The 14,142-nt window shown below is 37.0% G+C and overlaps 1 long non-coding RNA gene across 1 annotated transcript in view; it reads right to left on the reverse strand.

Moving 5' to 3' along the window:
- Nucleotides 1-2,313: 2,313 nt before the first annotated feature.
- LOC125963068 (uncharacterized) overlaps nucleotides 2,314-14,142 on the reverse strand; it is a 56,173-nt gene continuing 44,344 nt past the window's right edge. Inside the window, exon 3 of the long non-coding RNA XR_007474829.1 lies at nucleotides 2,314-2,437. This is a non-coding gene — a long non-coding RNA (uncharacterized LOC125963068). The remainder of the gene's footprint in view (nucleotides 2,438-14,142) is intronic.

The following is a 14,142-nucleotide window of genomic DNA, read 5'->3' on the forward strand; positions in this document are numbered from 1 at the left end:
CAATGCTTGGAACTAGAATTATCTACAGGAGTCTCAAGTTGGTAATATCATAATGATACAATCTATGTGACAAATCTATAGAAAAGATGGTATAGAGCACAAAAGACAATCACTTTAATGTCAAAGGACTCTCTGGAAGCATATATTGCATTTTTTCAATAATTTGTGTTTTCCTAAGTAATAAGTGCTCTTAAATGTGTAATGGCAAGTGTATATGTATGTACATATCTACACCCACATTTGTGTATAAAAACTGTGGACTATTTTGAAGTTAAAATATCAATACCATAAAATATATTTTAATTTGGAAAAGATAAAGTCCAGATATTCAGGGAAAAATATGTCCCATTTTAATAATTATTATTAAGTTTTAGAAAGACTGGGGAACTAAGTTCAAATAACCAAGAACAGCAATTGATTCTTGTTAATTTGAGAAAGTAAGCTGTTTTATTCTCTAAGAAAGCCAAATTACAGCTGTTGGGTTTATTTCAAGAAAACCCCTATGCATTTGTTACTACCATTACCATTACTGAAGTAGAAATGAGAGATCAGTCTGTTACATATCATGGAAAACTTACTTGGAAAATGAAGGTGCTTATTAATTGAAAATGCTATGTCATGTTCATTGTGACACCAATGTAAGAGCCAACTCTTTCTAAGTTAGTCTCTAAATTTAATGTAATTTCATTAAAAAAATCTCAACAAGAGGTTTATGGAACTTGCCTAATGGATTCTAAACTGCATAAGGATAAAATAAATATCTGAGAGTAGCCACAGTCAACTTGTTGATGAATAAGGACTAAGACTATCCTACTATTAGTAAGTATTGCTATAAAGCTATAGTAATTAAAACCGTGTGCCATTAGCACAGGGGTTGTAACCCTTAGTCAAAAGAACAGAATAAAAATAGCCTGGAAGCATATCCAATAGCAACATGGGAACTCAAAATATGGCAAAAGTCACATGGAAATCACTGGAAAACTATGGATATTTCAAACAATGATGATGGTAAACATGACTGTTAAGGAATAATAGGGTTTTACTTCCTACTACACACAAGAATAAATTCCAGAAGTATTAATGACTTAAAGAGGAAAAACTCAATTTTTAAATTATTGAAAAGCACACAAGACTAGATATCAAAAGATTTGAGGCAGTTTTAACTCTGAAGTTAGCAACTATGAAATCTTACGAAATTTTTCAACTTATTGAGCCTCACTTTAGTAATGGGAAAATATGTTTACTTCATTTATCTAGGATTTTAATAAAACATGATTTGAAAAATTATATTTGTGAATTGAAAATCAACCACTTTATTTGGTAGTGATATACTGACAGAATGAAAGAGAAATTCTACAAATAAAATCATCTATATGGTCTCCGTCTGTTAGTTTACATGTGAAACAGTATTATAACATTTGTTCCAAATAGCCAGTGGGTATGTTCATAGACTAAGGGGTAGGATTTCTTCACACCACACTCCAGTAGAGATACCGGCTTAAAAAATCTTAATATAATGCTCAAAAGAAAGATGTATTTTTTAGGGCGCAGTGAGTGACAAAAAAATGTAGTGTCAGAAATTGCCCACTCCTCAGAGTATTCAAATTGGTCTCCAGGCACTCTTTGCAAAGTCTAGGATTCCTTCCTTAAAATAGTTACAGTTGGTTGCAGCAGTTTTGAATGCCCCCAGAGCATGGCTTGACTATAAGAATCCTGATTTAAGAATTTAATTTAAAAAGACATTCTGGAGAGCAGCCATGTTTCAAAATATCATAGGAAAACTGAGATGCCCACTTCTGCTGCCCTAGTCAGTGGCCAGTGTCCAACCTTTTTACAGATTTTTTTTTCCCCACTGCTTCTTTCATGACTAGCAGGAACCTGTTGTACACTGGTCCATTTCACCAAGATTGTGACCCCAAAATGAGAGCTCATGCTTATTGGCTTATTAATTCTTAAGGTGAGCTTGTCAGAAATATTAGACTATATTTCTCACTCACTCTTTCTTGTCAAAGCACATGTAATGAATATTTTAAAGACAAGAAACATCTACCAATAATTACAAATAAAAAAACTGTTTTACGAAATAACTAAAATGTAGCACAAGTAAAGTTCAAGCAACTTGTTTATGCAATCCAAAGATGATGCTTCAAAGGCTACTCTCTTTCCCTCTCTCTATAAATAAAGAGCAAACTTCCCATGATGGCACATAATGCCATCGTTATTCTGACCTAATGACTACTCAGCTATAAACTAGTATCAGATGATGCAGTAATGCAATTAAGTTTACTCACATGTCATACTCACCTCAGAAGACACTATTTACACTCATCAGAATTAAGAAATGCTGAAAAACAGTATTAGTCCAACTGAAATTTGACCTATTTTATCCATATTCCAAAAGATGTAACATTTTCATGGACAGGTGACCCGATTTAAGCTGAAATTAAAAACAACAAGCAATAAGCCAACAGCTGTTTATTAAATCTATTTTTCTCAGCATGGTACTGAGATAGGTGATAAAGGGTAAACATATTTGCTTTCAATCCATGTTGTCAATGTGCTTACAATCTATACATAAAACGAAAAAAATCTAAAATGCATGAAAACATATAAAACGTCTATCTCCTTATTAATTTTTACCTGAGCTACCATATAAAGAGGTTCTCTTCCCAATACACAAACCCATGCTTCCTCCAGTGTTCTCCATTTTGTACAGTTCGAATGCCTTTTTCTTATTTGCTTTATTGGCCTAAAATCTTGCACTAGATTTTTTTCATTTTTAAAATTTATTTTCCCCAGCTTTATTGAGATATTTGCATATAGCATAGATTTTGGTGTGACTGGCTTTCTCATCATTCATACTTTGACTAAAATGTCATTATATCAGAAAGTTCTTCCTTGACCATATTTTCTAAAGAAGCACCCCATCTACAGTTTCTTTTATATCACCTACTTTAAAACACATATTTAATTATCAATTATATAATGTATATGATTTATATAATACACAGTTCTGTGTATATATATTTTGTATACATATGTTAAATATATATTCAAACTTACAAAAATTACAAGAATAGTACAAGACACCTCCAGATATTCTATACCCAGAGTCACAAATCGTTTATATTTTCTCCATCTGTTTTATTGTTATCTCTGTAAAATCATACATAGAGACACCTTACTTTTTTTCTGTACCACTTGAAAGTAACTTTGGGACATTTTCCCTTTATTCATAAGTACTTTAATAGGTTTTTCTAAGGAAAAAAGGACTTTCTTTTATACAATGATAGTATGGTTATGAAAGTCAATAAATTTTAAATTGAGAAAACAGTATTCTAATGGTGCGATGGAGCTGGATGTTTGTTACATTTTTAGGAATTTTTCAAGCTCTTTGTTAAAGTCTTGGTAGCTTGAAATCAGCCATTGTGGCAATATACAGTCCATGGAAATTGACAAACACTAAGATTTAGGGCTTCTATTTCAGAGTTTCCATTTAATAGCATACTGCTAATAGTATCTACCCCAGAGCCCATATTCAAATTTTGTCAATTTTTCCCATATTGTCCTTTAGAGCTATTTATTTTTTTCTGCCTTAAGTTTGATTCAGGATCACACATTGCATTTATTGCCATACCTCTTTACTCTGTTTTACTCTGGAATACTTCCTCAAACTTTCTTTATGTTTTTGACCTTGACATTTTGGAAAGTGTAGTTATTTTGTAGAATATACTTAGTTAGGGTTTGTTGAATGTCTCCTCATGATTAGGCTAGGTTGTGCACTTTGTGGAAGAATACCACAAACGTGCTGTTTTATCTTTTTCAGAACATCATTTATAAGATACACATGAGGATAATGGTAGCCTAGAAGAAAATTGATAATGGTAGTCTAAAACATATGGTTAAGGTGATGACTGCTGGGATTTCTCCCTGAAAATTTACTATTGCTTCTTATAATTAATAAGAAATCAGGGGCTTCCCTGGTGGCGCAGTGGTTGAGAATCTGCCTGCCAATGCAGGGGACACGGGTTCGAGCCGTGGTCTGGGAAGATCCCACATGCCGCGGAGCAACTAAGCCCGTGCGCCACAGCTACTGAGCCTGCGCGACTGGAGCCTGTGCTCCGCAACAAGAGAAGGCCGCAACAGTGAGAGGCCCGTGCACCGCGATGAAGAGCGGCCCCCGCTCGCCACAAGTAGAGAAAGCCCTCGCACAGAAACGAAGACCCAACACAGCCAAAAATAAATAAATAAATAAATTTATTAAAAAAAAAAAAAAGAAAAGAAATTTATGTGGAGCTACTTTAAGACTACATAAATATCCTCATGCTTATCATCATTTTATCTATGAGTTTCAGCATTCATTGGTGATTTTCTAACTTCATATTTTTTCCTATATTTAGAATTGAAGAGCTATATTTAGTAAAGAACTTCCCTTATCATTCATTTATTCACTCATTAATTCAGTTATTTAATTATTCATTAATTCAGTAATGTGTATATATATCAGTATATTTTTTATTTTATTCATGTTATCACTTTTAAGATCACAATTAATTTTGAGGTATGTTTTGCTCCAGATTTGGGAACTGGGATCACCTTAAAGTGGTTCCCAATGAGATTTGAGCAATTTCTTACTTTCTGAAACAGAAATAAATTCTGGGTTCATTTTATACTTTTCCTGTCCCAACCATAGAATCAGGCATATCTTTAAGTAACCCTGGTAACATCTGGAGCATGGAATTTAGAAATCAAGATCTGGGAGCTGAGTATGTTCAATGCTAATGATGTGTCATTGCTTCTATGCTCTCTCAGTAAACAGATAAGAAATACAAATTTATATATTTTTCTATGTGTTATTTACATCTATTTCTCAATCTATATATATATTTCTCTCTCTCTCTCTCTCTCTATATATATATATATATGTATATACATATATATCTACACAACTCTATATAATTAAATGAGTATATACTGATCTCTCCAAATCTAATCTCACAGCACAGAGCATATTCAAGTCTTCCCTCTTTCCATGTATGTACATCACTTTCTCAAAAATGAGAAAACTAGCTTTCATTATGTTCTATACATTGAGGAATTCCTCAAGGACAAAATATACATAAATTAGTTCAAGAATAGGTACTCAGGAGACCTTCAAGATGGTGGAGAAGTAAGACGTGGAGATCACCTTCCTCCCCACAAATACATCAGAAATACATTTACACGTGGAACAACTCCTACAGAACACCTACTGAACACTGGCAGAAGACCTCAGACTTCCCAAAAGGCAAGAAACTCCCCACGTACCTGGGTAGGGAAAAAGAAAAAACAGAGACAAAAGAATACGGATGGGACCTGCACCTCTGGGAGGGAGCTGTGAAGGAGAAAAAGTTTCCACACACTAGGGAGGCCCTGCATGGCAGAGAGGGAGGATCGCGCGGGGGGGAAGCTTCGGACCCATGGAGGAGAGCACAGCAATAGGGGTGCAGAGGGCAAAGTGGAGAGATTCCCGCACAGAGGACCGGTACCGACCAGCACTCACCAGACTGAGAAGCTTGTCTGCTCACGCGCCAGGACAGGTGGGGGCTGAGAGCTGAGGCTTGGGCTTCGGAGGTCGGATCCCAGGGAGAGGACTGGGGTTGGTGGCGTGAACACAGCCTGAAGGGGGCTAGTGTGCCACGGCTAGCTGGGAGGGAGTCTGGGAAAAAGTGTGGACCTGCCGAACAGGCAAGAGACCATTGTTTCGAGATGCATGAGGAGAGGGGATTCACAGCACCACTTAAATGAGCTCCAAAGACGGGCGCAAGCCACAGCTATCAGTGCAGACACCAGAGACGGGCATGAAATGCTAAGGCTGCTGCTGCAGCCACCAAGAAGCCTGTGTGCAAGCACAGGTCACTCTCCACACCTCCCTTCCTGGGAGCCTGCGCAGCCCGCCACTGCCAAGGTCCCGTGATCCAGGGACAGCTTCCCCAGGAGAAAACACGGCGTGCCTCAGGCTGGTGCAATGGCACGCTGGCCTCTGCCACCGCAGGCTCGCCCCACACTCCGTACCCTTCCCTCCCCCCCAGCCTGAATGAGCCAGAGGCCCTAATCAGCTGAGCCTTTAACGTCCTGTTTGGGCACGGAAAAGACACGCTCAGGCGACCTACATGCAGAGGTGGAGCCAGATCCCAAGCTGAGCCCCGGGAACTGTGAGAACAAAGAAGAGAAAGGGAAATTTCTCCCAACAGCCTCAGGAGCAGCGGATTAAATCTCCACAGTCAACTTGATGTACCCCGCATCTGTGGCATACCTGAATAGACAACAAATCATCCCAAAATTGAGGCGGTGGACTTTGGGAGCAACTGTAGACTTGGGGGTTTGCTTTCTGCATTTAATTTGTTTCTGGTTTTATGTTTAACTTAGTTTAGTATTTAGAGTTTATTATCATTGGTAAATTTGTTTATTGATTTGGTTGCTCTCTTCCTTTTATTTAACATATATATATATTTTTTCCTTTTGCTCTTTTTGTGAGTATGTGTATGCTTCTTTGTGTGATTTTCTCTGTATACATTTGCTTTTACATTTGTCCTAGAGTTCTGTCCGTTTACTTTTTCTTTTTTTTTTTTAACTATAGTTTTTAGTGCTTCTTATCAATGGTGGATGTGTTTTTTTGTTTGGTTGCTCTCTTCTTCCTTTCCTTCTTTTTTTACTGCTTTTTAATTTTCTTATTTTTAATATTTTTTAACTTAATAACTTTATTTTATTTTATTTATTTCTTTTTTTCTCCCTTTTCTTCTGAGACATGTGGCTGACAGGGTCTTGGTGCTCCGACTGGGTGTCAGTCCTATGCCTCTGAGGTGGGAGAGCTGAGTTCAGGACATTGGTCCACCAGAGACCTCCGAGCTCCACATAATATCGAATGGCAAAAGCTCTCCCAGAGATCTTCATCTCAATGCTAAGACCCAGCTCCACTCAACAACCAGCAAGCTGCAGTGCTGGACACCCTATGCCAAACAACTAGTAAGACAGGAACACAACCCCAGCCATTAGCAGAGAGGCTGCCTAAAATAATGATAAGGTCACAGGCACCCCAAAACACACGACCGGACACGCTCCTGCACAAAAAGACAAGATCCAGCTTCATCCACCAGAACACAGGCACCAGTCCCCTCCAACAGGAAGCCTACACAAACAAATGAAACAACTTTACCCACTGGGAGCAGATACAAAAAACAACAGGAACTACAAACCTGCACCCTGCGAAAAGGAGACCAAAACACATTAAGTTAAGCAAAATGAGAAGACAGAGAAACACACAGAAGATGAAGGAGCAAGGTAAAAACCCACCAGACCTAACAAGTGAAGACGAAATAGGCAGTCTACCTGAAAAAGAATTCAGAGTAATGATAGTAAAGATGTCAAAATTTTGGAAACAGATTGGAGAAATACAAGAAACGTTTAACAAGGACCTAGAAGAACTAAAGAGCAAACAATGATGAACAACACAAAAAAATGAAACTAAAAATTCTCTAGAAGGAATCAATAGCAGAATAACTGTGGGAGAAGAACGGATAAGTGATCTGGAAGATAAAATACTGGAAATAACTACCGCAGAGCAGAATAAAGAAAAAAGAATGAAAAGAATTGAGGACAGTCTCAGAGACCTCTGGGACAATATTAAATGCACCAACATTTGAACTATAGGGGTCCCAGAAAAAGAAGAGAAAAAGAAAGGGACTGAGAAAATATTTGAAGAGATTATAGTTGAAAACTTCCCTAACATGGGAAAGGAAATAGTCAAGTCCAGGAAGCACGGAGTCCCATACAGGATAAAACCAAAGAGAAACATGCCAAGACACATAATAATCAAACTATCAAAAATTAAATACAAAGAAGAAACATTAAAAGCAGCAAGGGAAAACAAAAAATAACATACAAGGAAATCCCCATAAGGTGTAAAGCTTATCTTTCAGCAGAAACTCTGCAAGCCAGAAAGGAGTGGCAGGACATATTTACACTGATGAAGGGAAAAACACACAACCAAGATTACTTTACCCAGCAAGGATCTCATACACATGTGATGGAGATATTAAAACCTATACAGACAATCAAAAGTTAAGAGAATTCAGCACCACCAAACCAGCTTTACAACAAATGCTAAAGGAACTTCTCTAGGCAGGAAAAGACCTACAAAAATAAACCCAAAACAATTTTAAAAATCGTACTAGGAACATACATATCAATAATTACCTTAAATGTAAACGGATTAAATGCTCCAACCAAAAGATATAGACTGGCTGAATAGATACAAAAACAAGACCCATATATATGCTGTTTACAAGAGACCAACTTCAGACCTAGGGACACACACAGACTGAAAGTGAGGGGGTGGAAAAAGATATTCCATGCAAATGGAAATCAAAAGAAAGCTGGAGTAGCAATTCTCATATGAGACAAAACAGACTTAAAATAAAGACGATTACAAGAGACAAAGAAGTACACTACATAATGATCAAGGGATCAATCCAAGAAGAAGATATAACAATTGTAAATATTTATGCACCCAACATGGAGCATCTCAATAAATGAGACAAATGCTAACAGCCATAAAAGAGGAAATGGACAGTAACACAATCATAGTAGGGACGTTCACACCCGACTTTCACCAATGGACAGGTCATTCAAAATGAAAATACGTAAGGAAATACAAGCTTTAAATGACACATTAAAGAAGATGGACTTAATTGATATTTATAAGACATTCCGTTCCAAAAGAACAGAATACACTTTCTTCTCAAGTGCTCATGGAACATTCTCCAGGATAGATCATATCTTGGGACACAAATCAAGCCTTGGTAAATTTCGGAAAATTGGAATCATATCAAGTATCTTTACCAACCACAATGCTATGAGAGTAGGTATCAATTACAGGAAAAAATCTGTAAAAATTACAAACACATGGAGGCTAACAATACACTACTAAATAACCAAGAGATCACTGAAGAAACCAGAGGAAGTCAAAAAATACTTAGAAACAAATGACAATGAAAACATGATGAGGCAAAACCTATGGGATGAAGCAAAAACAGTTTTAAAAGGGAAGTATATAGCAATAAAATCCTACCTCAAGAAACAAGAAACAACTCAAATAAACAACCTAACCTTATACCTAAAGCAATTAGAGAAAGAAGAACAAAAACCCCAAATTAGCACAAGGAAGGAAATCATAAAGATCAGATCAGAAATAAATGAAAAAGAAATGAAGGAAACGATAGCAAAGGTCAATAAAACTAAACGCTGGTTGTTTGAGAAGATAAACAAAATTGATAAACCATTAGCCAGGCTCATCAAGAAAAAAAGGGAGAAGACTCAAATCAATAGAATTAGAAATGAAAAAGGAGAAGTAACAGTGGACACTGCAGAAATACAAAGGATCATGAGAGATTACTGCAAGCAACTATATGCCAATAAAATGGACAAATTGGAAGAAATGGACAGATTCTTAGAAAAGCACAACCTTCCGAGACTGAACAAGGAAGAAATAGAAAATATAAACAGACCAATCACAAGCACTGAAATTAAGACTGTAATTTAAAATCTTCCAACAAACAAAAGGCCAGGACCAGACGCCTTCACAGGTGAATTCTATCCAACATTTAGAGAAGAGCTAACAACTATCCTTCACAAACTCTTCAAAAATACAGCAGAGGGAGGAACACTCTTCAAAAATATAGCAGAGGGAGGAACACTCCCAAATTCCTTCTGTGAGGCCACCAACACCCTGATACCAAAACCAGACAAAGATGTCACAAAGAAAGAAAACTACAGGCCAATATCACTGATGAACATAGATGCAAAAACCTTCAACAAAATACTAGTAAACAGAATCCAAAAGCACATTAAAAGGATCATACCCCATGACCAAATGCGGTTTATCCCAGGAACGCAAGGATTCTTCAATATATGCAAATCAATAAATGTGATAAACCATATTAACAAACTGAAGGAGAAAAACCATACGATCATCTCAATAGATGCAGAAAAAGCTTTCGAGAAAATTCAACACCCATTTATGGTAAAAACCTCCAGAAAGTAGGCACAGAGGGAACTTACCTCAACATAATGAAGGCCATATATGACAAACCCACAGCCAACTTTGTCCTCAGTGGTGAAAAACTGAAACCATTTCCTCTAAGATCAGGAACAAGACAAGGTTGTCCACTTTCACCACTATTGTTCAACACAGTTTGGAAGTATTAGCCACAGCAATCAGAGAAGAAAAAGGAATAAAAGGAATCCAAATCGGAAAAGAAGAAGTAAAGATGCCACTATTTGCAGATGGCATGATACTATACATAGAGAATCCTAAAGATGCTACCAGAAAACTACTAGAACTAATCAATAATGAATTTGGTAAAGTAGCAGGATACAAAATTAATGCACAGCAATCTCTTGAATTCCTACACACTAATACAGAAAAATCTGAACGAGAAATTAAAGGAACACTCCCATTTACCACTGTAACAAAAATAATAAAATACCTATGAACAAACCTACGTAAGGAGACAAAAGACCTGTATGCAGAAAACTATAAGACACTGATGAAAGAAATTAAAGATGATATAAATTTGGAGAGATATACCATGTTCTTGGATTGGAAGAATCAACATTATGAAAATGACTCTACTACCCAAAGCAATCTGCGGATTCAACGCAATCCCTATCAAACTACCAATGGCATTTTTCACAAAACTAGAACAAAACATTTCACAACTTGTATGGAAACACTAAAGACCCCGAATAGCCAAAGCAATCTTGAGAAAGAAAAATGGAGCTGGAGGAATCAGGCTCCTAGACTTCAGACTATAGTACAAAGCTACAGTAATCAAGACAGTATGGTACTGGCACAAAAACAGAAAGATACATCAATGGAACAGGATAGAAAGCCCAGAGGTAAACCCACCCACATATGGTCACCTTATTTTTGATAAAGGAGGTAAGAATATGCAGTGAAGACAGCCTCTTCAATAAGTAGTGTTTGGAAAACTGGACAGCTACTTGTAAAAGAATGAAATTAGAACACTGCCTAACACCATACACAAAAATAAACTCTAAATGGATTAAAGATCTAAATGTAAGGCCACACACTATAAAAGTCCTAGAGGAAAACATAGGCAGAACACTCTATGACATAAATCACAGCAAGATCCTTTTTACCCACCTCCTAGAGAAATGGAAATAAAAACAAAAACAAATGGGACCCAATGAAACTTAAAAGCTTTTGCACAGCAAAGGAAACCAAAAGCAAGACGAAATGACAACCCTCAGAATGGGAGAAAATATTTGCAAATGAAGCAACTGAGAAAGGAATAATCTCCAAAATCTACAAGCAGCTCATGCAGCTCAATATCAAAAAAACAAGCAACCCAATCCAAAAATGAGCAAAAGACCTAAACATACATTTCTCCAAAGAAGACATACAGATTGCCAACAAACACATGAAAGGATGCTCAACATTACTAATCATTAGAGAAATGCAAATCAAAACCACAGTGAGGTATCACTTCACACCAGTCAAAATGGCCATCATCAAAAAATCTACAAACAATAAATGCTGGAGAGGGTGTGGAGAAAAGGGAACCCTCTTGCACTGTTGGTAGGAATGTAAATTGATACAGCCACTATGAAGAACAGTATGGAGGTTCCTTAAAAAACTAAAAATAGAACTACCATATGACCCAGCAATCCCACTACTGGGCATATACCATGAGAAAACCACAATTCAAAAAGAGTTGGGCTTCCCTGGTGGCACAGTGGTTGAGAGTCCACCTGCTGATGCAGGGGACACAGGTTCGTGCCCCAGTCTGGGAAGATTCCACATGCCACGGAGCGGCTGGGCCCGTGAGCCATGGCCACTGAGGCTGCACATCTGGAACCTGTGCTCTGCAACGGTAGAGGCCACAACAGTGAGAGGCCCATGTACTGCAGAAAACAAAAAAAAAGATTCATGTACCACAGTGTTCACTGCAGCTCTATTTACAATAGCCAGCGCATGGAAGCCACCTAAGTATCCATCGACAGATGAATGCATAAAGAAGATGCTGCACATATATGAATGGAATATTTCTCAGCCATAAAAAAATCGAAATTGAGTTATTTGTAGTGAGGTGGATGGACCTAGAGTCTGTCATACAGAGAGAATTAAGTCAGAAAGAGAAAAACAAATACCATATGCAAATACATATATGTGGAATCTAAAACGAAAAAAAATGGTTCTGATGAACCTAGGGACAGGATAGGAATAAAGACGCAGATGTAGAGAACGGACTTGAGGATACGGGGAGTAGGAATGGTAAGCTGGGACGAAGTGAGAGAGTGGCATGGACATATATACACTACCAAATGTCAAATAGATAGCTAGTGGGAAGCAGCCGCATAGGACAGGGAGGTCAGTTCAGTGCTTTGTGACCACCTAGAAGGGTGGGATATGGTGGGTGGGAGGGAGACTCAAGAGGGAGGAGATATGGGGATATATGTATATGTATAATGGATTCAATTTGTTATAAATCAGAAACTAACAATGAAAAAACACAGACGAAAGAGTTATAGCAAGGCATATATGCTGGCTTAGGTTGTGTGTTAGTAAGGAATTACCATTGATTGTGGTAAAAGATATTGGAGATAACAGGGAGTTAAGATAGAAGTTTATTTCTGACTCACACAATAGAGGTTGGAAGTAAATATTTCAGAACTTGTATCTTTGGTGTGCATCATCAGTATGAAAAGGAACATACATTAGTAAATACTTTCTGAGGGGCAGAATTTACCTCAACATAATAAAGGTCATACATGAAAAATTTACAGCTAACATCATACTCAATGGTGAAAAACTAAAATTTTTTCCTCCAAGATCAAAAACAAGACAAAGAGGCCCCCTCTTGCCACTTCTATTCAACATGTTACCGGAAGTCCTAGCCAGAACAATTAGACAAGAAGAAAAGTAATCCAAATCAGGAAGGAAGAGAAGTTCTCTCTCTTTGTAGATGATACATTCTTACATGTAGAAAATGCTAAAGGCACCACAAAAACTGTTAGAACTAATAAATTCAGTAAACTTGCACGGTACAAAATCAACATATAAAAATTAGTCATATTTCTATACATTAATAACAAACTATCCACAGAAGAAATTGAGAAAACAATTTCAGTTCCCATATCATCAAAAGAATAAACTTCTTGGGACTTCTCTGGTGGCGTAGTGGTTAAGAATCCACCTGACAATCAGGGGACACAGGTTTGATTCCTGGTCCGAGAAGATCCCACATGCTACAGAGCAAGTAAGCCCATGCACCACAACTTCTGAGCCTGCACTCTAGAGCCCGTGAGCCACAACTACTGAGCCTGCGTGCCACAACTACTGAAGCCCACGTGCCTAGAGCCTATGCTCTGCAACAAGAGAAGCCACCGCAATGAGAAGCTCGTGCACCACAATGAAGAGTAGCCCCCACTCGCCACAACTAGAGAAAACCCGTGCCCAACAATGAAGACTCAACAAAGCCATAAATAAATAAATAAATAATTTTTTTTAAAAAGAATAAACTTCTTAGAAATAAACTTGACTAATGAGGTAAAACTCTTGTACACTGAAACCTACAAAACATTGAAAGAGATTAGATACAAATAAATGGAAATACATCCTGTGTTCATGAATTAGAAGATTTAACACTTAAAATGTTCATACTACCCAAAGTGCTTTACAGAATCAATGCAATAGCCATTACATATCAAAATTTTAAATTCATTTTTTGAACTTATCCCATAAAGATAATCACAAAGCACATAAAGATGTATTGTCATCACAATGTTTTAGAATGGGGAGAAATTAAAAACAATCTGTGTCCATCACAATAGTACAATGGAATAGTGTGTAGTCATGAATGTGTTTACGAAGTTGTACATTAACATATTAAAATGTTCACAGCAAAAAAAAAAAAAGAATAGGTAACTCACACAACTGTGAAAAGTACACCTACAACTACTAATTAGACAATGATAATAATTTTTAACAGTTCTGAGGTAAAATTTACACAGTCCAATGCACATATATTCAATATACAAATTAATGAGTTTTCACAAATTTATGCAGTTATTTATCAT

The sequence above is a fragment of the Orcinus orca genome, chromosome X (assembly GCF_937001465.1).
Source record: "Orcinus orca chromosome X, mOrcOrc1.1, whole genome shotgun sequence".
Classification (NCBI taxonomy): Eukaryota; Metazoa; Chordata; class Mammalia; order Artiodactyla; family Delphinidae; genus Orcinus; species Orcinus orca.